General features: G+C 39.5%; 1 pseudogene; it reads right to left on the minus strand.

Annotated features, from left to right (window-relative positions):
- Window positions 1–385: 385 nt before the first annotated feature.
- The window catches only part of LOC118627764, a 41,275-nt pseudogene continuing 14,125 nt past the window's right edge, over window positions 386–27,535 (minus strand).

Consider the following 27,535-nt stretch of genomic DNA (forward strand, 5'->3'; position numbering starts at 1 on the left):
AAGAAAAAAAGAATTAAAAAAAATGAGGATAGTGTAAGGAGCCTCTGGGATAACTTAAAGCATATCAACATTGCATCATGGGGATGGTGGAAGGAGAAGAGGGAGAACAAGAAATATGAATTGGTTGCTACCTGGGGATTGAGCCTGAAACTTAGGTGTGTGCTTTATTGGGAATCAAACTGCATCCTTTTGGTGTATGGGATGATGCTCCAACCAACAGAGCCAACCATCCAGGGCTAGATTAAAAAAATAATAATAATAAGTTCTGTTCTGTTGCTGCATTTTAAAACTTTCATAAAAACTGAGTATTGCTTACAAACAATAAAATGCAGTATCTGAAGTGTACAATGATTACAATTTTTTTTTAAGGAAAAATATATTTATTTCAAGATTTGTTTCCTGGGATTTTTAAGCGCCCTATCTTCCGTAGAACCCAGAGTGGCGGTAATGTGCTATGCTTCCTGGCATGAGCTCCCATTCTCCGGGAGTCCCAGGGAGGATAGCTGATTGGTCCTGGGGCCATCACGCAAGGAGGAGGGGGTCCCACTGCTGGAAGACGTGTGTTCCCAAACCTGGTGGTTTGGGCGGAGCAACGCCCACCACAGCTGGAGGGCGCTGGGGGATGGGCTGTAGTTGGCAGAGGCTTCTGCGCTGCCGGCAGCCCTGGAACGGGTTCTAGCTTGATCCCAGCCTGTGGTTCCGTCTTCTTTATCTTTCCGCAGGCTGCTTGGGACCTTCCCCACTTCATGTTGAGTCTATGGCCATTGACAATCGATTTATTGAAGGACCTCTCCACAGCCACTTCCCTAGGGTGCCTGGCGGCAGACTGGATGAAAGCTCACTGCTGTCCGGACAGCAGAGATCGTCCTGGTCTCTCCAACTCGTAGAAACGACCTCTTAGCTCTGTCTCAGTAATGGTCTCGCCCAGGCCACCAGACAGTGTGGCGAGAGTGTCGTTCTCTCTCTGGCGGGTCCAGACACGGCATTGTGGAAGCCTGCTTTAGAAGCTTATCTGCGCAGGGTCATCGCTTCCATAATATCGATCTTCAGTGTTCTGATCAGCGAGGGGGGTCATCTGGATTTGGAGTCTTCTCATGTCTGTGTGGACACTCCTCTCCCCTTTCACATTCTCCTTTCACCCAGGAGAAGACGTGAGCTTGATTCCTTTTGGAGCTGGCTGTGGTCTGGGCCAGTTTGAGCAGCATGTCACGGGTGTATGTGGCTTTCCCCAGCATGCCAACTGGCCCTGTCCCAGCAGTTCCTTCTCCGTGTTCTGTGTGTCGTATTCTTTGTTGACATCAGCTTTGGCAGATCATCCTTAAAAGACAACCCTGCGTCACAACCTGGATGGGCAGGTCATACTCCAGATCTAAGAGGCAGGTCCACAGACGTTCTTCCATTTACTACAAGTTTGGCATACTTCCATCTTCTTGAAATGTACATGGACCCAGGGCATCAGGGAGACGCTGTGAATGGCCCAGCACGGATTTTGTATTCCTCCCCTACTTTCCTTTGATCATTCGAATACATGAATTTTCTCCACGACGTGTCTGGCGCAGAACGGGGAAGTCCAGGTGCTCCCAGCTCTGCCGGTTGCAGGCACTGGAACCCGGAGCAGGTGCCACCTCGAGAGCACCCGGAGGCAGCCACAGCTTCTGGGCTGGAAGAGGGAACCACCGCAACCCTGTCGAGCCTGAGGACAGCTCCCTGGTCAAGCTTTCTATTAAAGTAGAATGTTCCCACAGAGAAAGGCACGTGTGGTGGGCAGTTAGGCGGGTGCGAGCTGAGCAGGGGTGACGGGCCAGGTACAGAAGGTCACCGGGCGGAGAGCCCCAGGTGCTTAGCAAAGGACACTTGTAGGGTGGGAGCTTGTCCCCAGGGTGACCTTTCCTTCCCTAGCATGTTGCTGTCATGCAGTTTGGAATCCCTGGAGATAACATCTAGGCCTCAGCTGGACTTCAGCTCCAGGCCCAGAGAAACAGAAAAACCAGACCAGTGACCTCCACAAAAATCTCCACCCTTAAACTCCTTAGGACAGAAAACCCAGCGCCCTCTCTCTCCTGGGGGCGCTCCCAGCCCTTTCCCTTCCCCCTCCCCGTTCCCCCTCCCGGTTCCCCTCCCTTCCCCCCATCCCCCCAGGACCTCACCTTTACCTTCCCCACTCCCAAGTTCCCAGGCTCCTTCCTTTACCTCTGTGACTTGCTTCCTAAGCCCATTTCTTCTACAAATTACTTCTTCTACCTCTGTAATTTTCCAAATAAATGTTCTCTTATAGTTTGGGTCTTGCTCCTGAATTCTTTCCTAGCCAGAACTCCAGTACCGAGGTTGCTGAACCCAGGTCCGGTCTGACCCCGCTGGTCTAACACCATTTCCCCACCTGCAACATACATATTGTAATGTACAACTTGATGAGTTTCGGCAAATTCGTGTAACCAACACACCAAGCAGGATACCTAACTTCCCACTCCCACGAGTGTTCCCTCATACCCTTTCCAATCAGTCCCTTGCTGACCACCACTGGTAAGGTTTCTATCACCACAGAGGCATTTTGTCAATTCTTGAACTTTATGTAAATGAAATGATTATGTCTGACATCCCCCCCTCAGCATAATGCTTTTTAGATTAACCCATATTGTGGCTTGTGTCAGCAGTTCATTTTTAAAAAACTTGTGGAGTTTTAAATTGCTGAATTAAAAAAATTTCAGTGTATGACTGTACCACAGTTACTTTATCCTCTTTCCTTTGGATGGACTTCTGGGGTGTTTCCAGTTTGGGGCTATTATGAATAAAGCTACTTTGACATTCCTGTAAATGTCTTTCTGTGGACATGTTTTCATTTCTTTTGGGTAAATACTTGGTAGAATCGATGAGGAAAGGGGTGGATGTATGTCTAATTTTGTAAAAAAATTCCCAAACTGTTTTTCAAGTTGTTGTCCCATTAAATACTCCATCTGGAAATACCCGAGCCTCCAGCGGTTCCACACCAACAACTGGTATTGTCAGACTTGCTAATTTTAGCCACTATGTTTGGTATAAAGTAGAATCTTATTGTGTTTTTAATTTGTATTTCTTTGCTGTCTAATGATATAGAGCATCATTTTATGTGCTCATGTTTTGTGAGAAATATCTGTTCAAGCCTTTTGCCTATTATTTATTTTTTGTTTTTCTAAATTTATCTTTATTGTTGAAAGTATTACAGATGTCCCTCCTTTCTCCCCCCATTGACACCCTCCTCCCCTCTCCCACCCACTGCCTTCACTGCATTGTGGTCTCTGTCCATTGGGTATGCACATATGCAAATAAGTTCTTTGGTTTATCTCATCCTGGCCCCCTCTTCCTTCTCACTTTTGTCAGTCTGTTTCCTACCTCCAGGCCTCTGGATCCATTTTATTTGTCAGCTTATTTTGTTCATTATAGTCAAATAAGTGAGATCATTTGATATTTGTCTTTCTCTGACTGTTATTTTGCTTAGCATAATACTCTCCAGGTCCCTCTACGTCATTTCAAAGGGTAAGAGATCTTTCTTTCTTACAGCTGCATAGTACTCCACTGTGTATGTGTACCACAGTTTTTTTATTCACTCATCTACTGATGGACATTTGGGCTGTTCCAGATCTCAGCTATTGTTAATAGTACTGCTACGAACATAGGGGTGCACATATTCTTTCTAATTGGTGTTTCAAATTTCTTAGGAATATCCCTAGAAGTGGGATCACTGGGTCAAATCGCAGTTCCAGTTTTAATTTTTTGAGGAAACACCATACTGTTTTCCATATGGCTGCACCAGTCTACATTCCCACCAGCAGTGTACTAGAGTCCCCTTTTCTCCACACCCTCGCCAGCACTTGTTTGAAGATTTGTTGATGGCGGCCATTCTGGCAGGTGTGAGGTGATGCCTCAGAGTCATTTTAATTTGCATCTCTTTGATGATTCGTGACACTGAGCATTTTTTCACATGTCTCTTGGCTATTTGTATGTCCTTTTTGGAGAGGTGTCTATTCAGGTCCTCTGTCCATTTTTTTTTTTTTTTTTAAATTGAATTTTTTGTCTTTCTTTTGTTGAGCTATATGAGTACTTTATATAATTTAGAAATTAACCCCTTATCTGATATATCAGTGGAAAATATGTTCTCCCATACAGTGGGTTCCCTTTTCATTTGATACTGGTTTCTTCTGCTGTGCAGAAGCTTTATAGTTTGACGTAGTCCCATTTATTTATTTTTTTCTTTGTTTTTGCCCTAGGTGATGTATTGGTGAAAATTCTGCTACATGAAATGTCTGATATTTGCTGCCTACATATTCTTCTAGGATTTTTACGGTTTCACAACTTACATTTAAGTCTTTTATCTGTTTTGAATTATTCTATGTATAGTGCAGGTTGGAGGTCTAGTTTCATTTTTTTTATTAGTTAATTTATTTATTTCTGTTACAGATGTTTCTCTTTTTCCCCCCACTGATTCCCTCTCCCTCTTCCTCCCTGTCCTGTCTCCAGCTTTGTTGTCCGTGTCCATTGTTCATGCAGACATGCATATAAGTTCTGTGGTTTATCTCTCCCCCACCACCCCCTCTTCTGGGGATTGTCAGTCTGTACCCCACTTCCACGTCTCTGGGACTACCCATTCCTCAGACTGTTTCATTTTTTTTCATGTACCTGTCCAATTTTCCCAGTTGAAGAGATTGTCCTTACTCCATTTTATGCTCTTGTCTTCTTTGTCAAGTATTAATTGAGCATAATGTCTTAGACCCATTTCTGGGTTCTCTGTTCTGTTCCACTGGTCTATATGCCTGTTCTTCTGCCAGCACCAGGCTGTTTTGATTACAGTGGCTTTGTAGTATAAGATGATATCTGGAATTGTGATTCTCTCCTACTTTGTTCTTATTCAAGAGTGCTATGGCTATGCATGGTCTTTTTGGTTCCATATATACTTTTGGAGTATTCTAGATTGGTAAAATATGCTGTTGATATTTTAATAGGGATTGCACCGAATCTATAGATTGCTTTGGGTAGTATGAGTATTTTAATGATGTTGATTCTTCCAATCCGTGAATTGGAATGATATATGCTTCCTCCTTTTAATATTTTCCTCTATTTCTTTTTTCAATGTCCTATAGTTTTCTGAAAACAGGTCTTTTACCTCGTTGGTTAAGTTTATTCCCAGGTATCTCATTTATTTTTGTTGTAATGGTAAATTGAATTTTTAAAAAAGTTTTCTTTTTGAGAGTTCATTATTGGTGTATAAAAATGCCATTGGTTTCTGAATGTTAATTTTGTATCCTGTTACTTTGTGGAGTTCATTGATTAAATCTAGTAGTTCTTTGGTGGAGTCTTTAGGGTTTTCTATGTACAATATCATATCATCTGTGAATAATGACAGTTTCACTTCCTTCTTTCCGATTTGGATGCCTTTTATTTTTTCTTCTTGTGTGATTGCTGTGGCTAAGGTTTCCAGTACTCTGTTGAATAAGAGTAGTGATAGTGGACATCCCTGTCTTGTTCCTGTTCTTAAGCAAAATGCTTTAAGTTTTTGCCCATTGAATTGCTGTTGGCTATAGGTTTGTCATATATGGCCTTTATTATGTTGAGGTAAGAGCATTCTATTCCCATATTGCTGAGTGTTTTATCAATAAAGTGTGCTGGATTTTGTCAAATGCCCTTTTCAGTATCTACTGATATGATCATATGATTTTTATCTTTCATTTTGTTTATGTGGTGCATCACATTTATTAATTTGTGAATATTGTACCAGCCTTGCATCCCTGGGATAAATCCTATGTGGTCATGATAAATACTTTTAAAATACATCGCTGAATCTGATTTGCTAATATTTAGTTGAGGATTTTGGCACCTATGTGCATCAAGGATATTGGACTGCAATTTTCTTTCTGTGTAGTGTCTTTGTCTGGTTTTGGAATTAGGATTATGCTGGCCTCATGAAAAGACCTTGGAGGTCTTTCTTCCTCTTGAAGTTTTTGAAATAGTTTTAAGGGAATAGGTGTTAGTTCTTTTTGGGATGTTTGGTAAAACTCCTTTGTGAAGCCATCCATACAAGAACTTTTGTTTGCTGGGAGATTATTGATTACTGCTTCAATTTTTTTAGTTGTTATTGGTCTGTTCAGGTTTTCTGACTCTTTCGGGTTGAGTTTTAGAAGATTGTATGATCCTAGGAATTTGTCCATTTTGCCTAGGCTGTCCAATTTGTTAACATATAATTGTTCATAGTATTTTCTTACAATCCTTTGTATTTCTGTGGTGTCAGTTGTTGCTTCTCCTTCTTCATTTCTGATTTCATTTATTTGGTTTCTTGCTCTATGTTTTTCAGTGTCTGGCTAAATGTCCATCAAACTTGTTTATCTTTTCAAAGAACCAGATCTTGGTTTCATTGATCTTTTGTATTGTTTTTTAGTCTCTATGTTATTTATTTCAGCTTTGATCTTTATTATTTCCTTCCTTCTATTTACTCTGGGCTTTTCTTTTTGTTCTCTTTCTAATTCTTTAAGTTGTAGGATTATATAGTTTATTAGAAATGTTTCTTGAGTTAGGCCTGCAATGCTATCAACTTCCCTCTCAGGACTGCTTTTACTGTGTCCCAGAGATTTTGTGTTGTTGTGTGTTCATTTTCATTTGCTTCCAGGAAGTATTTGATTTCTTCCTTGAAATCATTGGTAACCCATTCATTTTTTTTTTTATAACATGTTATTTAGTTAGCTACCATGTGTTTGAATGTCTTTGAGTGTTTTTATTATAATTTATTTCTAGTTTCATGTGATTGTGATGAGAAGATGCTAGATATGATTTCAATCTTCTTGAACTTGTAGATACTTAGTTTGTGTCTTAACATGTGGTCTATCTTGTCCCGTGTCACTTGAGAAGAATGTGTATTCTGTAGCTTTGAGGTGATATGTTCTGTAAATATCAATTAAATCCATTTGATCTAGTGTGTCTGTTCCTTGTCGATTTCTTGACTCTAGATCTATCCTGGGATGTCAGTGGGTTATTGAAATCCCCTATTATGACTGTGTTGCTGTCAAGCTCTCCCTTAATGTCCTCCAGCAGTTTTTAAAATATATTTTGGTGCTCCTATATTGGGTGCGTATATGTTTACCAGGGTTATATCATTGTTGGATCATTTCTTTTAATATTATGTAATGACCTTTTTTGTCTCTTGTTATAGCCTTCATTTTGAAGTCTATTTTATCACATATGAGTATTGCTAATTCAGCTTTTCTTTCATTTCCATTTGCATGGTAAATGTTTTCCATCCCTTCACTTTCATCCTCTGTGAGTCTTTTGTTCTGAGGTGAGTCTCTTGTATACAGCATATATATGGTCATATTTTCTTATCTGTCCTGCTTCCCTATGTCTTTTGATTGGAGCATTGAAGCCACTTACATTTAAGGTTATTATTGATAGGTTCTTATTTGTTGCCATTTTTATTCTTTATGCCCGTGTTGCTCTCTCTCTCCTTCTTCTTCTAACAACAGTACCGTTAGCATTTCTTGCAGTGCTGTTTTGGTGGTAGTAAACTCCTTTAGCCTTTTTTTGGGGGAAAGCTCTTTATTTCACCTTGAACTTTAAATGATAGCCTTGCTGGATAGAGTAGTCCTGGGTTCAGCCCCTTGCTTTTCAACACTTTGTATACTTCATGCCAATTTCTTCTGGCTTGCAGTGTTTCTTTTGAGAAATATGCTGATAATTTAATGTAGGTAACTTTCTGTCTCTCTCTTGCTGCCTTAAAGATTCTTCCTTTGTCTTTAATGTTTGCCATTTTAATTATGATATGTCAAAGTATGGGTCTTTTGGGGTTCATCTTGATTGGGACTCTCTGTGTTTCCTGAATTTAAGTGACTTTTTCCTTCATTAGGTCAGGAAAGTTTTCTGCCATTATTTTTTTAAATAGGCTCTCTGTTCCTTGCTCTGATTCTTCTCCTTCTTTTATCTCTATGATGTGGATGTTGTTACCTTTCAGATTGTCCCAAAGTCCCTTAAATTATTCTCCTGCTTTTTTATTTTAATTAATTAATTAATTAATTTTTTTTCCAATTTGCTGCTTTGATTGGGTGTTTTTTTCTACCTTGCCTTCTAATTCACTGATTTGGACCTCAGCTTCTTCTAATCTACTGTTGAATCCTCCCAGGACATTCTTTGTTTGTTATTCTATATAATAGCTATGTTATTCTTCATTTCTGATTATTTGTTATTTATTGTTTCTATATCTGTTTTCATGCTGATAACATTTCCAGTAAGTTCACTGTAGTTCTGCCCTGGACAGTTTGGCTCAGTGGTTGGAATGTCAGCCTGTGGACTGAAGAGTCGTGGGTTAGATTCTAGTCAAGGGCATGTACCTTGGTTGTGGTTCAGTCCCTAGCCCTGGTTGGGGTCATGTGGGAGGTAACCAATCAATGTGTCTCTCTCACATCGATGTGTCCCCCCCCCCCCCATCTGAACATAAATGGAAAAATATCCTCAGGTGAGGATTTAAAAAACAATAAGTTCATTGTAGTTGTCAGTAAGTTGTTTGAGCATCCTTATAACCATTACTTCGAACTCTACATCTGATAAATTGCTTGCCTCCATTTCATTTAGCTCTTTTTCTGAAGATCCTTCCTGTTCTTTAGTTTGGGGCCTGTTTCTTTGTTTCCCCATTTTTTTCTGTTTCTTTGTGTGTGGGTGTGTGTTCTCTGTGTATTGGATAAGACTGCTATGCCTCCCAGTCTTGGTGGGGTGGCCTTCTTGTGGGAACCAGTGGAGTAGTCTCCTTGATCGTCTGAGCTGGGTGCCCTAGGAACAACCCTTGTGTGAGTTTTGCGAGTCTCCATGGAATTTGGGTCTTGATTGCTGTTGTTTGTTTGTGGGTGCGCTCAGCCCTCAGGGTTGTTGACTGAGTCTCAACCTGGGTCTTTTCATGCCAGCTGTCATATAGGTGGTGACAGAACAATACAAGACAAAACCAGGTGAAACCAAAAAGAATCTGGAAAAATATATCAGTAACAACAATGATAAAAGCAACAGCCACAACAAAAAGATTAGATGACAAACTGACAATCAAAGCGCGCACGCGCGCGCGCGCGCGCGCACACACACACACACACACAGAATGCTATAAGGAATGAGACCAAAAAGGTTAGAGGAGGGTTGGGGAAAGTATATAAAAGCAAAGAAGGCAGAGACTAGAAATAGGTTAAGTAAAATATAGAAAATAATGAATGGAGTAATAATTATTTTTAAAAGTAATAATGCTAAAAAATAAAATAAAAAAATAAAAAATAGAAAAAGAAGCAAAGAAAAAATGAATTAAACATAAGCATTTTAAAAATTAAACACAATCACCACCACCACCACCACAACAAAAAGTCCTTGGATCTTTTATTTGTGGAGCTCACTGGGTTTTGCTCAGTTGCTGTTGAATCCGGCCGCTTAGTGTGTGCGTCCCTGCCCTCTCGGCCAGTTCTCTGGTTCAGGCCAATGTAAACTGCTGTCCTTGCCTGTCCCTGGGCAACCTGGCTGGAGCCTTGTAGGGCGGGACCCCAAGTGGTCTGGTGGGCGGGGCTCCTCTATCCCAGAGGCTGGGTCTGTTTTGGGGCTTGTCCTTGAATGTAGCTGTTCTGGGCTGCTTTTTCTCCCTCCACAGAACTGGGCCCTGCAGGGTATCAGGGTATCAAGATGGCTTAAACAGACTTGCTTTGGGGGTGGTGCCTGTAGTTAAGGGGAGAGGGGCAGGCAGTCACTTCCTCTCCTTCCAGTGCTTCAGCTTTGCCTGGGTTGCTGGCTCCCCCGGTCGCCACCCCGAGCAGGGTAGGATAGAATGAATAAAAGGAAAGAAGAAATGAGCCCTGCTTGGCTCTCTAATCTTTCAGCATGGAGTGCTCTCACTGGGCTGGGTTTCTGCCCAGGGTTCCACCAGGCCAGATGTAGGGATCCTCAGCACCACCGTGCCAGCCACCCGGCTGCCAGTTTCCAGCCCAGAGGTTCCAGAAGTGGGGGCAGGGGTGCCTCCTCTGCTCCAGGTGAGGAGGGTCGAGCCTCTCTCCCAGGGCACTCTGATTAGCGCGCATTCAAGTTCTTTCAGTAAATAGTCCCCCTTCAGGTTCACTGCTGGATGGTCTGCTCAGACTCCTCCACAGGTCCCGAGTTCTGCTTAGTGGCCTCTCCCTCCAACCGTGGTCAGGATGAGCTTCCCAGAGGAGAGATTTTAGCCTGAAATAGTGCTGTCTGAGTCACACTATGGGCCAAATCAGCTCTTTTTCTCACTGTTTGATGCTATGTGGGCTCCCCTTCCCTTCTCTGTTGCTCTCATTTGGGGATCCCTGTATGGGGTTTCGTCCTCTGGTCCCCCGAGGCAGGGACTGTGCTGTGGTGCCTTCCTTTGACTTCCCAGCCATGCTGCGTAGCTGCGTGGGTTCACCTACCCATTCAGTGTCCTCTGTCCCCGCTTCATGCTTCCCACTTGCAGCGTTTCCAATCAGCTCTTTTCAGTGGTTTTTCAAGATGAATGTTCTGCAGTTTAGCCTCAGGTTTGGTCTGGTGCTAGGAGCAAGCAGATGGCCCTTAGGCTTCAGCTGTCTTGTCTTTCTCCCTTTTGCCTACTTTTTAATTGGGTTGTCTTTCTGTTGCTTGATTATAGGAGTTCTTTATATATTCTGGATATAAAGTCTTTGTCAGATTTATGTATTATAAATATTTTCTTCTGTGGTGTATCTTTTTTTTTGCGGTGTTTGCTGAAGAATGGAAGATTTGAATTTTAATGAAGTTTGTTTCAATATTTTTTTCTTTTAGAATTATTGCTTTATGATTTTCCTTTGAGAAATCTTAAAAAAAATTTAAAATTCTCACTGGAGGATATTTTTCCATTTATCTCAGATAAAGTGGGAGAGAAGGAGGGAGGGAGGGAGGGAGAGAGAGAGAGAGAGAGAGAGAGAGAGAGAGAGAGAAACATCAATGTGAAAGAGACACATTGACTGGCAGCCTCCTACACAACCCCAACCAGGGTCAGGAACAAACCCCAGGTTATGTGCCCTTGACTGGAATCGAACCTGTTAACTCATTGGTCCATGGGATGACACTCTAACTGCTGAGCCAAACTGGCTAGGGCCATTTAAGAAATCTTTACTTACTCAAATATTGCAAACATACTGTATGTTTTCTTTGAGGACTTTACAGTTTTACTTTTTTGTTTGATCCTATCATTTATCTCAAATTAATTTGGGGAATGACGTAGAGGTCAAGGTTCATTTCCCCCCCCCCATTGGATATCCAGTTGTTCCAATACAATTTGTAGAAAAGACTATTCCCTTCCTATTTAATTATATTGGTGCCTTTGTTGAAAATTAGTTGATTGTATTTTGTAGATCTATTTCTGGACTTTTATTTCGTTTCTATAATTGCAGTTTTTTAATAACACGCTTTATTCTAAGAACAATAGGAAAACACATTTAAGATACTGAAAGAAAAAAATGTGAACCAAGAAATTTATTTCCGGCCAAAATGATTTTCAGGTATAAAGTTACAAACGAGCTATTATCAACAGGCAATATTGTTTCCATAAGTCTTTCCTCAGAATATAATTGCAGTTTTGCTATTCTCTTTCACCATGAATTATTTAGGAATATGCTGCCTTATTTAACAACAGTTCTAACTTATGACCCAGGAAATCATTATATTAGGGCTGTGTCATGACTGAGGATAAACAGTAATAACTGAGTAAGAATGTCCATCCTCTAAAGCAGCAGTTTTCAAACCTAAAAAACAAATTTTGTGACCTCATTTCAGACATAACTTTTAGTGGAAAAACTTAGAAATGTATATTTTTTAAAAGCTCTCCAGGTGATTCTGAAACAGCCAGTCACTTTGGGAACTACTGCCCTGTGCACCACCTCTTACCGCAGAAAACAGACGCATCAGTTACAGTCTGAGACCTCACTGGGTTCACGGTTTCATTGTTTCAATGGAAAGACTAGACCTTCTAAAAAAGGAAACAGAAAATTAGCCTGTTATTTCATCAGGCATAATGGAACACAAATTTCAGGTTAACTTTGAACGACCTAATTTTAATTTGGGAGGATATAATGTTTATTATTGTTGTGGTATAGTTCCATTGTTCAAATATGGTGACTTAAAGTTTCAGGGAGAAATATTTGGGGCCATGGAGGCAAGTGCCTTATTTATTCCAGGGCTGATGGATCAGGAAGGCTCTAAGAAAGCCAAGAGAGCTGTCAGATGAAGTGTACTACAGTTCAGGACCAGAGGGAAGGACCTGAGAGAGAATGGCTTTTGGAGGGACTTACGATCTCAATGTATTGGTGAGAATATTAAAAATAATTTCATTTCTCAGTAGACGCTATCTTTAAAAATTACCATTCTTTTCTTCAGTTAGTATGGTTCAGTGGTTGAGCATCGACCCATGCACCAAGAGGTCACCGGTTCAATTCCCAGTCATGGCACATGCCCAGGTTGTGGGCCTGATCTCCAGTGGGGGGGCGTGCAGGAGGTGGCCAATCGATGTTTTCTGTCATCAATGTTTCTATCTCTCTTTCCTTCTCCCTCTCTAAAATCAATAAAGAAAAAAAAATTTAATAACGATCTTTTAGATGAGTGGTCTCAATGGGGGATGATTTTGTGCTCTAGGGAACATTTGGTAACATATAGAGACATTTTTTGTTGTTACAACTGGGAATTGTGGTATTGGTATTTAGGGGGTAGAGACCAGGGATATTGCTAAACACTTTATAATATACAGCTCTCTACAACCAAGAATTATCCATCCCAATCAAAGAAACTAAGATCTGCTGTTTTTTTTTTCTTTTCTTTTAAAATAGACAAAAGAGATAAACCTTTAGCTGGATTCATCATGGAAAAAAAAAAAGAGAGCACAAATAAGTAAAATCAGAAATGAAAGAGGAGTGACAGTTGACACCACAGAAGTATAAAGGATTGTAAGAGAAGATTCTGAACAATTATAAACCGAAAAATTGGATAAGCTAAAAGAAATGTACAAATTCCTAGAAACATAATCTTCCAAGATTGGATCAAGAAGAAATGGAAAATCTGAACTAACCAATGATTAGAAACAAAATGAATCAACAATCAAAAAGCTCAAACAAAAGTCCAGGACTAGCTATCTTCACAGCTGAATTCTACTCAGCATTCAAAGAAGAATGAATACAGATTCTTCTCAAACTATTCCAAAAATTAAAGAGGAAGGAAAGCCCTGGCCGGTTTGGCTCAGCGGTTAGAGCGTCGGCCTGCGGTCCTGAGAGACCCGGGTTTGGTTCCCGCTAAGGGCATGTACCTCGGTTGCAGTTTGTCCCCGGCCCTGCTTGGTTGTGTGGGTGGCAGCCACTCGATGTGTTCCTTTCACATCGATGTTTCTCTCTCTCTCTCTGTTCCTCTCTCTCCCTCCCACTCTACCTGAACAAAAAAATGGAAAAATGTCCTCGGGTGAGGATAAAAAAAAAATAAAGAGGAAGGAAAGCTCTCAAACTCATTCTACAAGGCCAGCATTACTCTGATACCATAATTAGACAAAGATATTACAAAAAAGAGAACAGTATAGACCAATATCTCTATGAACATAGGTGCAAACATTCTCAACAAAATATTAGAAAACTGAATTCAGCAATATATTAAGAAGATAATACATTGTGGTCAGTTGGGATTTATTCTAGGGATGCAAGAATTGTTCAATATCTGCAAATCAATAAGCATAGCATAACACTTAAATAAAATAAATGATGAAAATCATGTGATCATCTCAATAGATGCAGAAGAAGCATTGGGCAAAATTCAACATTCATTTATGATAAAAACTCTTATCAAAGTGAGTATAGAAGGAATGTACCTTAACATCCTAGGGCCCATATATGAAAAAAACCACACCTTACATTATACTCAGTGGTGAAAAGATGGAAGCTTTCACTCTCATATTAGGAACAAGAAAAAGATGACCACTCTCATCTCTCTTATTCAATATAGTATTGAAAGTCCTAGTCACACCAATCAGCCCAGAAAATACAAATAAAGTTATCCACATTGGAAATGAAGAAGTAAAACAATCACTATTTTCAGATGACATAATATATATAGAGAAAATACTAAAGATTTCACCAGAAAAACTATTGAACTAATACATTAATTCAGTAAGGGAAAAGAATACAAAATTAATATTCAGAAATCGCTTGCATTTTTTCATTTTTCTTGCATTTTTATACACAGATATGAAATGGCAGAGAAAGAAATTAAGAAAATACTTCCATTTACAATTTCATCTAAAAGAACACAATACCTAGGAACAAATGTAACCAAGGAGGTAAAAAACAAACAAACAAACAAAAAACTATGAGAGTTGAGGGCTACAACCAAAGGACCATCAAGTAACTGAGATTAATAGCCTCCAGGCAAAAAACTAGAGGATAACTAAACTTTTCCTGGGCTTGCAAATCTACCCATGAAAGGAAAGACTTAACAGGGGTGTTTAACATGGGTCCTCCCACACTCATCCAAACCCAGTAGAGGGAGCACAAACAGTGGAACACCAACACTCACAGGAAAAATTTGGCAGGCTCCAAAACCCACGGAGACAGCCAAAATGGTGAGACAAAGAAACAAATCCTAAATGAAAGAACAAGATAATTAGACAGAAGATGAAATAAATGAAATGAAATTGAGCAAGATATCAGAGAGAGAGTTCAGAGTAATGATCATGAGGAAGCTCAAAAGCAAGAGTAAAGATATAGAAGCATTGAAAAGCAACCATTTGGAAATGAAGAATGATATAGTATAAATAAAGAACACATTAGGCCCGGGCAATTTGGCTCAGTGGTTCAGCATCGACTCATGCACCAAGAGGTTGCCAGTTCAATTCTTGATCATAGCACATGCCCAGGATGTGGGCCAGATCCCCTGTGAGGGGCATGCAGGAGGTGGTCAATTTTTTTTCTCTTTCATTGATGTTTCTATCTCTCTCTCCCTCTCCCTTCCTCTCTCTTTAAAATCAATAAAGAAAAATTAAACACACACACACACACACACACACACACACACACACACACTGGAAGGAATAACCAGCAGAGTAAAAGAGGCCAAGGATTGGATCAGTGAATTAGAAAACAGGGTAGAAAAAACTGCCCAATCAGAGAACTGAAAAGAAAAACAATGAAAAAACTGGAAGACAGCCTAGGAGAACTGTGGGACAATATGAAACACAACAACATCTACATCATAGGAGTGCCAGAGAGGAGAAAATGATCAAGGGTTGAAAAATATATTTGAAGAAATAGTGACAGAAAACTTTCCTAACTTGGTGAAGAAAAAAGGCATACAAGTTCAAGAAGCACAGAGAGCCCCAATTAAGAAGAACCTTAACAGGCCCACACCAAGACACATAATAATTAAAATGCCAAAAATTAAAGACAAAGAGAGAATCCTAAAGGCAGCAAGAGAGAAGCAATGGGTTACTTACAAAGGAACCCCCATAAGGCTATCAGCTGACTTCTCAACAGAAACACTACAGGTCAGAAGGGAAGTAATGAAGGTCATGAAAAACAAGTATCTGAATCCAAGCCTACTCTATCCAGCAAGGCTATCATTCAAAATAGAAGGTCAAAGAAAGAGCTTTCCAGACAAAAAAAAAAAAAAAAAAAAGGCTAAGGGAATACATTAGCACCAAACCAGCACTGCAAGAAATGTTCAAAGGACTGTTGTAATTAGTAGAAGAAATAGGAATAAAAATAGAACCACAATAAACAAAAATGGCAATAAATCAGTGCATGTCAATAATAACCTTAGGTGTAAATGGATTAAATGCTCCTATGAAGAGACAGAGTAGCTGATTGGATAAGAAATCATGACTCATATATATGTTGTTTACAAGAGACACACCTCACAACAAAAGGTTCACATAAGTTGAAAGTGAAGGGATAGAAAAAAATCTTTCAAGCAAATGGAAAGAAAAAAGAGTTGGGGAAGCAAAACTGATAACTGATAAAATTGATAGACTTCAAAATGAAAGCCATAACCAGAAGTAAAAAAGGCCATTCCATAACATTGAGAGGATCTATTCAACAGGAAGATACAACCTTGGTAAACATATATTCACCCAACATAGGAGTACCAAAATATATTTTAAAGCTTCTGGAGGACTCCAAAGGAGAAATCAATAGCAATACAATCATAGCAGGGGACTTCAACACCCCACTGACATCATTGGATAGATCCTCTAGACAAAAAAGTTAACATGGGAACAGAGACGCTAAATGATACACTAGATCAAATGGATTTAATAGATATCTACAGAGAATTACATCCCAGAATTGCAAAATTCACATTCTTCTCAAGTGCACATGGGACATTCTCAACGATGGACCACATGTTAGGACACAAACTAAGTCTCTACAAGTTCAATAAGATTGAAATCATATCAAGCATCTTCTTGGATCACAATGGCATGAAACTAGAAATCAATTACAACAAAAACATGCAAAAACATTTAAATACATGGAAGCTAAATAGTATGTTATTAAACAATGAATGGGGTACCAAGAAGATCAAGGAAGAAATTAAAAACTTCCTGGAAACCAGTGAAAATGAACACACAACAACACAAAATCTATGGGATGCAGCGAAAGCAGTCCTGAGAAGGAAGTTCATAGCACTACAGGCCTACCTCAGGAAACAAGAAAATTTTCTAATGGATTATCTAAGATCACAACTTAAAGAACTAGAAAGCAAATAAGAAGGAAACCTCAGAGCACACAGAAGGACATAGTAAAGATCACAGTGGAAATAAATGACATAGAGACTAAAAACACAATTTAAAAGAGCAATGAAATAAAGAGCTGGTTCTTTGAAAAGCTAAACAAAATTGATGGACCCTTAGCTAGACTCACCAAGTAACAAAGAGAGAGGACCCAAATGAACAAATCAAAAATGAAAGAGGAGTAGTAACAATTGACACCACACAAATACAAAAGATCATTAATAAATACTATGAATAGTTATATGCCAACAAATTGGACAATCTGGGCAAAATGGACAAATTTCTAGAAACACATAATCTCCCAAAACTGAACTGGGAAGAGATAGAACACTTGAACAGACCAATAACAACTAAAGAAATTGAAGATATAATCAAGACTTTCCCAGCAAACAAAAACCTAGGCCTGGACAGCTTCATGGTGGAGTTTTACTGTACACTCAAAAGAACTAGCCCGTTCGCCCTGGCCGGTTTGGCTCAGCGGTTAGAGCGTCGGCCTGCGGTCCGGAGAGACCCGGGTTCAGTTCCCTCTAAGGGCATGTACTTCGGTTGCAGTTTGTCCCCGGCCCTGGTTGGTCGTGCGGGTGGCAGCCACTCGATGTGTCCCTTCACGTCGATGTTTCTGTCTCTCTTTCCCTTCCTCTCTCTCCCTCCCACTCTATCTGTACAAAAAAAAAAATGGAAAAATGTCCTCGGGTGAGGACAATTAAAAAAAAAAAAAAAACGTAAAAAAAAAGAACTAGCCCGTTCACCCAAACTATTCCAAGAATTTGAGGAAGAAGAAAGACTTTCAAATTCGTTTTATGAGGCCAGCATAATTCTAATTCCAAACCAGAGAAAGACACTACAAAGAAAGAAAACTACAGGCCAATATCCCTGGTGAACATAGATGCCAAAATCCTTAATAAAATATTAGCAAAATGGATCCAGCAATACAATAAAAAATTATTCACCATGACCAAGTGGGATTCATCCCAGGGATGCAATGCTGGTACAATATTCACAAATCAATAAATGCAATATACCACATAAACAAATTGAAAGATAAAAACCATATTATCATATTAATAAATGATGAAAACTCATTCAACAAAATCCAGCACTCATTTCTGATAAATGCTCAGCAATATGGGAATAAAAGGATCCTATCTCAATATAATAAAGGCCATATATGAAATACCTACAGACAACATCATACTCAGTGGGCAAAACTAAAAACATTTCCCTCTAAGAACAGGGACAAGACAGGGATGCCCACTTTCACCATTCTTATTTAACATAGTATTGGAAGTCTTAGCCACAGCAATTAAACATGAAGAAAAAGAAAGGGGGGGGGGGATCCAAATTGGAAAGAAGGAAGTGAAACTGTCATTATTTGCTGTTGACATGATATTGTACATAGAAAACCCTGAAGACGCCATCAAAAATCTATAAGATTTAATCAACAAATTTGGCAAAGTAGCAGAATACAAAATTAACATCAAGAAATCACCAGCCTCTTATACACCAATAATAAAGTCACAGAAAGAATAACTAAAAAACAAAAAACAAAAATCAATCCTATTTACCATTGTAGCAAAAAAAAAAAATTAAGATACCTAGGAAAAAACTTAACCAGAGAAGTAAAAGACCTATTTGCAAAAAACTACAGGACATTGAAAAATGAAATAAAGAAAGTTATAAAACAGTGGAAGTATATACCTTGTTCATGGATTAGAAGCATTAACATCATTAAAATGTCCCTACTGCCCAAAGCAATCTATAGATTCAATGCAGTCCCCATTAAAATACCAATGACATATTTCACAGAACTAGTACAAATACTTCAAAAGTTCATATGGAACCAAAAAAGGCCTCGAATAGCCACAGCAATCTTGAAAAAGAACAAAGTAGGAGGGATCACAAAGTAGGAGGGATATCAGGTTATACTACAAAGCCACCGTAATCCAAACAGCCTGGTACTGGCACAATAACAGGCATATAGACCAGTGGAACAGAACAGAGAACCTAGAAATGGACCCAAGGCAATATGCTCAATTAATATTTGACAAAGGGGGCAAGAGCATACAGTGGAGTAAAGACAGCCTCTTTAATAAATGGTGTTGGGAAAATTGGACAGCTACATGCAAAAAAATGAAACTAGACCATCAACTTACACCCTACACAAGAATAAACTCAAAATAGATAAAAGACTTAAATGTGACTTATTAATCCATAAAAATCCTAGAAGAAACCATAGGTAACAAAATTTCAGACATCATACGCAGCAAAATTTTCACTGATACATCACCTCAGGCAACAGAAACAAAGGAGAAAATGAACACATGGGACTACATCAAACTCTAAAGCTCCTGCACAGCAAAAGATACAATCATCAAAATGGAAAGGCTACCCACTGTATGGGAGAACTTCATTGCCAATGATATATCAGATAAGGGTTAATTTCCAATATATATAGAGTGCTCATACAAATCAACAAAAGGAAGAAAAAACCCAATTAAAAAATGGACAGAGGAACTAAATAGACACCTCTCTAAACAGGACATACAAATGGCTAAGAGACATGAAGAAATGCTCAACATCACTAATCATCAGAGAGATGCAAATTAAAACAACAATGAGGTATCACCTCACACCTGTCAGAATGGCCGCCATCAACAAATCATCAAACAACAAGTGTTGGCGAGGGTGTGGAGAAAAGGGGACTCTAGTATACTGCTTGTGGGAATGCAGACTGGTGTAGCCACTATGGAAAATAATATGGTGTTACTTCAAAAAATTAAAAATTGAACTTCCATTTGACCCAGTGATCCCACTTCTAGGAATATACCCTAAGAAGCCTGAAACACCAATCAGAAAGAATATATGTACCCCTATGTTCATAGCAGCACTATTTACAATAGCTAAGATCTGGAAACAGCCCCAGTGTCCATCAGTAGACGAATGGATAAAAAAGCAGTGGTACATATACACAATGGAGTACTACACTGCTGTAAGAAAGAAAGATCTCTTATCCTTTGAGATGACATGGAGGGACCTGGAAAGTATCATCCTAAGCAAAACAAGCCAAACAGAGAAAGACAAATATCATATGATCTCACTTATTTGTGGAATATAATGAACATAACAGTCTGAGGAATGGGGTAGTCCCAGAGACGTGGAAGTGGGGTACAGACTGACAATCCCCAGAAGAGGGGGTTGGGGGGTAGAGATAAACCACAGAACTTATATATATGTGTGCATGAACAATGGACATGGACAACAAAGCTGGGGACAGGGCAGGGAGGGAGAGGGAGGGGGAAATCAGTGGGGGAAAAAGAGAAACATCTATAACAAAATAAATTAATTAATTAAATAAAAACATAAGGAAAAACAAAAACAAAAACAAAATTATACACGCCCATTATGTTCATTGCATCATATGGAAGCAGTTGAGTTGTGCATGGATAGAAGATTGGATGAAGAAGAGGTGGTATGCATATACAGTGGAATATTACTGAGCCATATAAAGAATGAAATCTTGCCATTTGTGACAACATAAGAGGACATAGAGAATATTATGTTAAGTGAAATAAATCGTACCGAAAAGACATATACTGTATGATTTCACTTATATGTGTAATCTAAAAAACCAAACAAATGAACAAAAACCCCGCAATGAAACCGAAATAAACTCACAGATACAGAGAATAAACTTGTGGTTGCTGGAGCAGAGGAACTCTGGTGTTCTGTACTAGGTGCGGACTAGTTTTATTACGCAGCTTGGGAATCATTGGGCATCTTAATCTGAGTATTTACATCTCATTTATTTCTAGAAAATTCTAGCATTATCTTTTCAAAATCCTCCCCTTATGAAACCCCATTCATACTATTTTCTCATTCTATATTTCATGTCTCTAAACTTCTCTCTCTTATTCCCATTCCTTTGTGCACTGTGTTCTGAGTGATTTCTTCAGTGCCCTCTCCCCTTTACTACAGTAGTTCCACCTTATCTTTGGTGTTGCTTTCTGCCCTCCAGTTACCTGCAGTCATCTGAAGTCCACAAATATTAAATGGAAAATTCCAGAAATAGACAATTCATTATATTTCAATTGCACACCAAGTTGAGGAGCGTGATGGAATCTCTCGTAGTCTCGCTCCATCCTGCCAGGGACGTGAGCCATCCCCTTGCCCAGCACATCTGTGCTGTACTTGCCACCTGCCCATCAGTCACCTGTCTCGGGTGTCACACTGACTGTCCCACTGTCAACACCAGTGCTTGTGTGCAAGTCTCCCTTATTCTGTTTAATAATGCCCCCAAAATACAGAGTAGTGATGCTGGCAATTTGGATTTGCCACAGACAAGCCATAAATTGCTTCCTTTAAATGAAAAGGTGAAAGTTCTTGACTTAGTAAGGCATTGTATCATCTCACATCATCACAAGAAAAGGAAGGCTGTGTACAGTACAGGAAGGTATTTTCAGAGAGAGACTACATTTACATAACTTGTATTACAGTATATTGTTATAATTGTTCTATTTTATGATTAGCGTTAATCTCTTACTGTTTTTAATTTATAAATTAAAATGTGTCATAGATAGGTATGTGTAGGAAAAAAATACAGTATGTAAGATATGGCACCGTGCGGTTTCCAGACTCCACGGGGGTTCTTGGAATGTATCTCCCATCTAATCTGCTATTTAACTCATTCACAGAGTTTTGAATTTTAATTACTATACGTTTCATATCTGGATGTATTGTTTAGTTATTTTACAAATCTGTGTGATATTTTATTAATGGTATCTTTTCATGTATTTGATTTTATTTTGTATGCCTTTAATAATTTTATTTATTTATATTTTTATTTATTTTTTTAAATCCTCACCCGAGGACCTTTTTTTTTTTTTTTTTGCATTTATTTTCAGATAGAGTGGGAGGGAGAGAGAGTGAGAGACATCGATACAAGAGAGAGACACATCGAGTGGTTGCCACCCACACAACCCCAGTTGGGGCCAGGGACAAACTGCAACCAAGGTACGTGCCCTTAGTGGGAACCGAACCCGAGACTCTCTGATCCTCAGGTCGAAGCTCTAACCGTTGAGCCAAACCAGCCAGGGCTGTATGCCTTTAATAATTATAAATGCTCATAGTCTTTAATGATAATTCATCTGAAGTTCTTGGAAGTGTAATTCCATTGTTATTTTTTATCCTTGGTTATATTAAATGTTTCTCTTGTGTCATGTAATTCTGGATTGTGATTTTATAATTGGTGGATTTATCTATCGGAATCCTATGTGGTTTGGTTTGGGTATGTGAATTTAGAAAGAGTTTGCATTTGTTTCTGTTAAGTTCCCCTAGGGAATTATCCCCAGCTTTCTTGCTTATTTATTTACTTAGTTATAGGATGGAATTTTCCTGAACCGAACAGGCAGTGCAGATTAGACGTTCAGATCACTGTCAAGGCAAGTCTGTGCTTACTAACCCTCGGGGGAGACTCTCCTTCCTCAGGGTCTGGGACAAAACAAACAACATTCTTTGTCATATTTCGTTATCATTGAGGATTTGTTTTTCTCCAGTTCACCCTTTCCCACAGAGTAACCCTTTGAAGGTCCAGCTTCTGCAGAGATTTCAGGCCTGAAGCCTTGTCTGCTGTTTGACTTAAAGCAAGGAAGCCAGTAAGGCTGGCGGCTAAGGGGTGGGGGCAACTGTGCAGGCTATGAAGCCAGAGGTAAGGGAGGCAAGAGCCTGCAGGCTTTTCCAGTCGCGATAACATCTTCCGCTCAGACCCTGAGATGAACATTCGTCCGAGGGTTTTGAGCAAAGGTATGGCAGGCAAGAATGTAGTCTGATTTATACAGCAAACCCTAGGTAATGTGGACCTCGATCTAACAAATGCAGGATTTAATGGACAAAATTTCCAGTTCATATGTCATATGTGAAAATTAATACCCTAATTTTAAAATACTTGTAACCAAGATTTGCTTATAAGTAAATAATTTGCTTGTTATTAATTAACTGTTTTTTGAATTTATTGTTATTTGTTGAGATGAGAAAGACTGGCCAGACTGGTGTGTGGAGGAAAATAAAACTTGTAGTTTTGGACACTTTGCTTATAATTAAATAATTTGCTTGTTATTAATTAACTTTTTAAAACAAATTTTAGAGAATAGGCCATATGTTATAGAAAACACTGTAGTAATTTCACTGACATAAATAAATATTACATATCTACAACTTTAATCTACATATTTAAATCCAAGAGTCACTGCTTGTAAACAATGTTTGGTGAATGATGAGCATATGATCACACCGCAGGGTGGTCGGTAATTGGTTCTGTCGTGTGGCGTGACTTTCTGCAGCAGTTTTAATGCACGTGGGCTGATAGTCCCACGTGTGCTAAGCCACGCCCCAGCTGTGTGCATTTGTTTACTCATGGTGAATGGTGAAGGCATGCATTTACTGGACCTACTCAATATACATTTAAAATTACAGTAATATATATAGAAAATTTTTCTGTGAAATTAAACTTTTCATACATACTTAATTTTAATTACACAAACATGTTTACAGAAGTAAAAACAGGTAAACTAATTAAATTTGTCAGTTTTTCAACATATATGTTCAGATAGGCTTTCAGCTTAATGACACCCCTTTGCCCGAGTTACTCTGTTATATCAAGGTTTACTGTTTTAAATGGATTTGCTTGATTGCAGTTGTAAATACACTGTATCTTCCATTCCAAGGATAGAAACAGGGAAACAAAGTTACGCTACTGCAATGTTGCTGGTGAGAGATGAGGATGATGTACGCTTGGGTGGTTACAATGCTGGTGGTGAGGAGTGGTAAACTTCAGGGCATAGTTTGAAGGTGAAGAAAATAGAATTTGATGATGAACTCATCTAGAGTATACAGTATGTGGGAGACTTCAAGGTTTGTAGGCCTCAGCAATTGTCAAGAAATTTATTGTTATTTATTGAGATGAGAAAGACCGGATAGACTGTTGTGTGGAGGAAAATAAAAATTGTAGTTTTGGACACTTTGATATTAAGCTTGAGATGTTTGTTAAGCCATACAAAGGGAGATGTTGACTAACTATGGAGTATATGACCTGGGAAAATTCAGAGGAAATGTCTGCATTTATACCCATATATTTTGGGAATTGTCAAGTTTGATATGGTATGAGATACCATGGGACTTTATAAGATTGTCTATGTATTTAAAAAGGTATTTGTGATAAATCATCTAGAATTTCTGGGTATTTTTTTAGCAGGTGTCTTTTTAGATTATACTGTCTAGCATATTAGGAGAAATAGAAATATATTCTTTTTTAAAAATTGTGGTAAAGGACTTTCGGTCAAGATGGCGGGGAGGTAAACGCGGTATCCGTCCTCCCACAACCACATCACAGTTACAACTAAACTACAGAACAACCATCATTCAAAACCGCCTGAAATCAAGCTGAATGGAAGTCCTGCAACTACGGAATCAAAGCAGCAGCCACATCCAGACTGGGAGGAGGGCAGAGGGGACGGGCTGGTCCCACACCCACGGGTGGTGGATAAAATCAGGAGGACACCTCGGCTGGGAGGGTCCTCCCTGAGGACTGAGGGGTCCCCGTCCCACACCAGGTGCCCCGCTCAGGGTTCCAGTGCCAGGAAGAGAGTCCCCATCACTTCTGGCTGGAAAACCAGCGGGAACTGAGGCTCAGGGAGGCTGAGGCGGCTGGAGCCCCAGGCAGCTCCTTAAAGGGCCCGCGCACGGACTTGTTGGACTCTCTCCCTCTGAGCTTGGAGGGGAGGCAGCTCCAGGGGCACCAGAGACACACAGGGAAGAACTGAGCTGTTTGGCACTGGAGCGAGGGCTGGAGAGGGGGCTTTCTCCGGGACAAACGTGCTGTCAGAGGCCTTTGTTCCTTTGGTGAGCCCTTCCCTGGGGCAGCAGACAGTCTCCATATCTGGGACTCCAGCAACCTGGTCACACTGGTAGCCCCGCCCTGGTGACTCCCTGAGGCCCCGCCCCGCCCCACCCAACTTCCAAGCCCACCCAACTTGTTGCCACTTGCTTTACCATAGGATTGGCTGGTCTTGGATCCTGCTTCAGGTTTTTCCTAAATTCTTTCAGACAAGCAGCATCTGGTCTCAGCGAGCCCCATACCCTCATTAAGTAATACACTGAAGCAAACACAGGGAGGCAGCCAAAATGAGGAGACAAACAGGTCCCAAATGAAAGAACAGAACAAAACCCCAATAAAAGAACTAAGTGAAAGGGAGATAAGCAACCTAACAGATACTGAGTTCAAAATACTGCTTATAAGGATGCTCAATGAACTTAGTGAGAACCTCAGTGAACTTAGGGAGGGTCTCAAGAGCATAAAAAAGGACCAGTTAGAAATCATGGATACACAGTTAGAATTGAAGGAGGCATTAACTGAAATAAAGAATAATTTACACAGCTTCAATAATAGAGTATGTAAATCCAAGGAGCAAACCATCAATTTGGAATATAAGGAAACAAAAAATCCCCAATCAGAACAGCAAAAAGAAAAAAGAATCCAAAAAAGTGAGGATAGTGTAAGGAGCCTCTGGGACAACTTCAAGCGTGCCAACATTTGCATCTTGGGGTGCCGGAAGGAGAAGAGAGAGAACAAGAAATCGAAAACCTGTTTGAAACAATAATGGCAGAAAACTTTCCTAACTTGGTGAAGGAAACAGACATACAAGTCCAGGAAGCACAGAGAGTCCCAAACAAGATGAACCCCAAGAGGCCCACACCAAGACACATCATCATCAAAATGCAAAAGGTTCAAGACAAAGAGAGAATCTTAAAAGCAGCAAGACAAAGGCAGTTAGTTACCTACAAGGGAGTTCCCATTAGGCTGTCAGCTGATTTCTCAAAAGAAACTTTGCAGGCCAGAAGGGAGTGGCAAGAAATATTCAGAGTGATGAAAAGCAAGAACCTACAACCAAGATTACTCTATCCTGCAAAGCTGTCATTTAGAATTGATGGTCATGTAAAGAGTTTCCCAGACAAGAAAAAGTTAAAGGAGTTCATCACTACCAACCCATTATTGTATGAAATGATGAAGGGTCTTTTTGAAGAAAAAGATAAAATGTATGAACAAACAAAATGGCAATGAATACATATCTACCAACAATGGAATCTACAAACAAAATGAACAGGCAGAACAGAAACATTCTCATAGATACAGAGAACATTTTGTTGTTTGCCAGTTGGGAGGGGGGTTAGGGGAAAGGGTGAAAAAGGTGAAGAGATTAAGAAGTACAAATTCATTGCTAGACTGACAAACCTCAAAGGGAAAGGGGTTGGGGGGGGGTGGGAAGAAATAAACCAAAGAACTTATATGCATAACCAATGGACACAGACAATAGTGTGGGAAAAGGTGGGAAGGGGGCGGGAGTGGGGAGGAGAGGGTCAATGGGGGAAAAATGTGGAACATATGTAATACATTTTACATCCAACAATAAAGATTTGAAAAAAAAAATTGTGGTAAAATACATATAACATAAAATGAACCATTTGAACTATTTTAAAATGTATAGTTCAGTAGTGTTAAGTATATTCACATTGTTGTTCAATCAATCTCCAGAACTTTTTCTATCCTGTAAAACTGAAAGTCTGTATGTATCAAATAACAATTTCCCATGCCCCTCCCCCTCCAGTCCCTGGAAACCACCATTCTACTTTCTTTTTATATGAGTTTGACTATTCTACATACCCCATATAAATGAAATCATACAATATTTGTCTTTTTGTGACTGGTTTATTTTACTTAGCATAATGCCCTCAAGGTTCATCCACGTTGTAGCATACGTCAGAATTTCCTTCTTTTAAAGACTGAATAATATTCCCTTGTATTTAAATATCACATTTTGTTTATCCATTAATCTGTTGATTTACATTTGGGTTGCTTCCACCTGTTGGCTATTGTGAATAATGCTACTATGACCATTGGTGAGCAAGTATTTTTTTTTTTGAGACCTTGCTTTTGGTTCTTCTGGATATTTACTTAGAAGTGGTATTGATAGGTCATATGGTAGTTCTATTTTTAATTTTAAAAATTGACATTGTCTTGTTGACCAGACACATCCATGTACATAGACCATACAAGTGGCTGTTAAGTGCATAATGAAAAGGTATGAGCAGAAATCTGATGAACACCAACTAGGCAAAAGAGAGACCAAATATTCATACAGATAAAAGAAACCCAGAAGAAACAGAGATGCAAATGCAGACTGGTGCAGCCACTATGGAAAACACTATGGTGTTACCTCAAAAAGTTAAAAATTGAACTGCCATTTGACCCAGTGATCCCACTTCTAGGAATATATCCTAAGAAGCCTGAAACACCAATCAGAAAGAATATATGTACCCCTATGTTCATAGCAGCACTATTTACAATGGCTAAGATCTGGAAACAGCCCAAGTGTCTGTCAGCAGATGAGTGGATAAAAAAGCTGTAGTACACGTACACAATGGAATACTATGCAGCTGTAAGAAAGGAAGATCTCTTATCATTTGAGACAACATGGAGGGACCTGGAGAGTATTGTGCTAAGCAAAACAAGCCAAGCAGAGAAAGACAAATATTACTTATTTGTGGAATCTAATGAACTAAACAAACTGATGAACAAAACTGACCCAGAGATATAGAGGTAGGGTACAGTCTACCAAACCCCTGAAGAAGGGGTGTTGGGGGGAGAGATATACAGAACTTACATGCAAGTATGCATGACCAATGGACATAGACAACAAAGCTGGGGAAAGGGCGAGGGGGATGGTGAGGAGGGTG

Source organism: Molossus molossus, unplaced genomic scaffold (genome assembly GCF_014108415.1).
Source record: "Molossus molossus isolate mMolMol1 unplaced genomic scaffold, mMolMol1.p scaffold_m16_p_13, whole genome shotgun sequence".
Classification (NCBI taxonomy): Eukaryota; Metazoa; Chordata; class Mammalia; order Chiroptera; family Molossidae; genus Molossus; species Molossus molossus.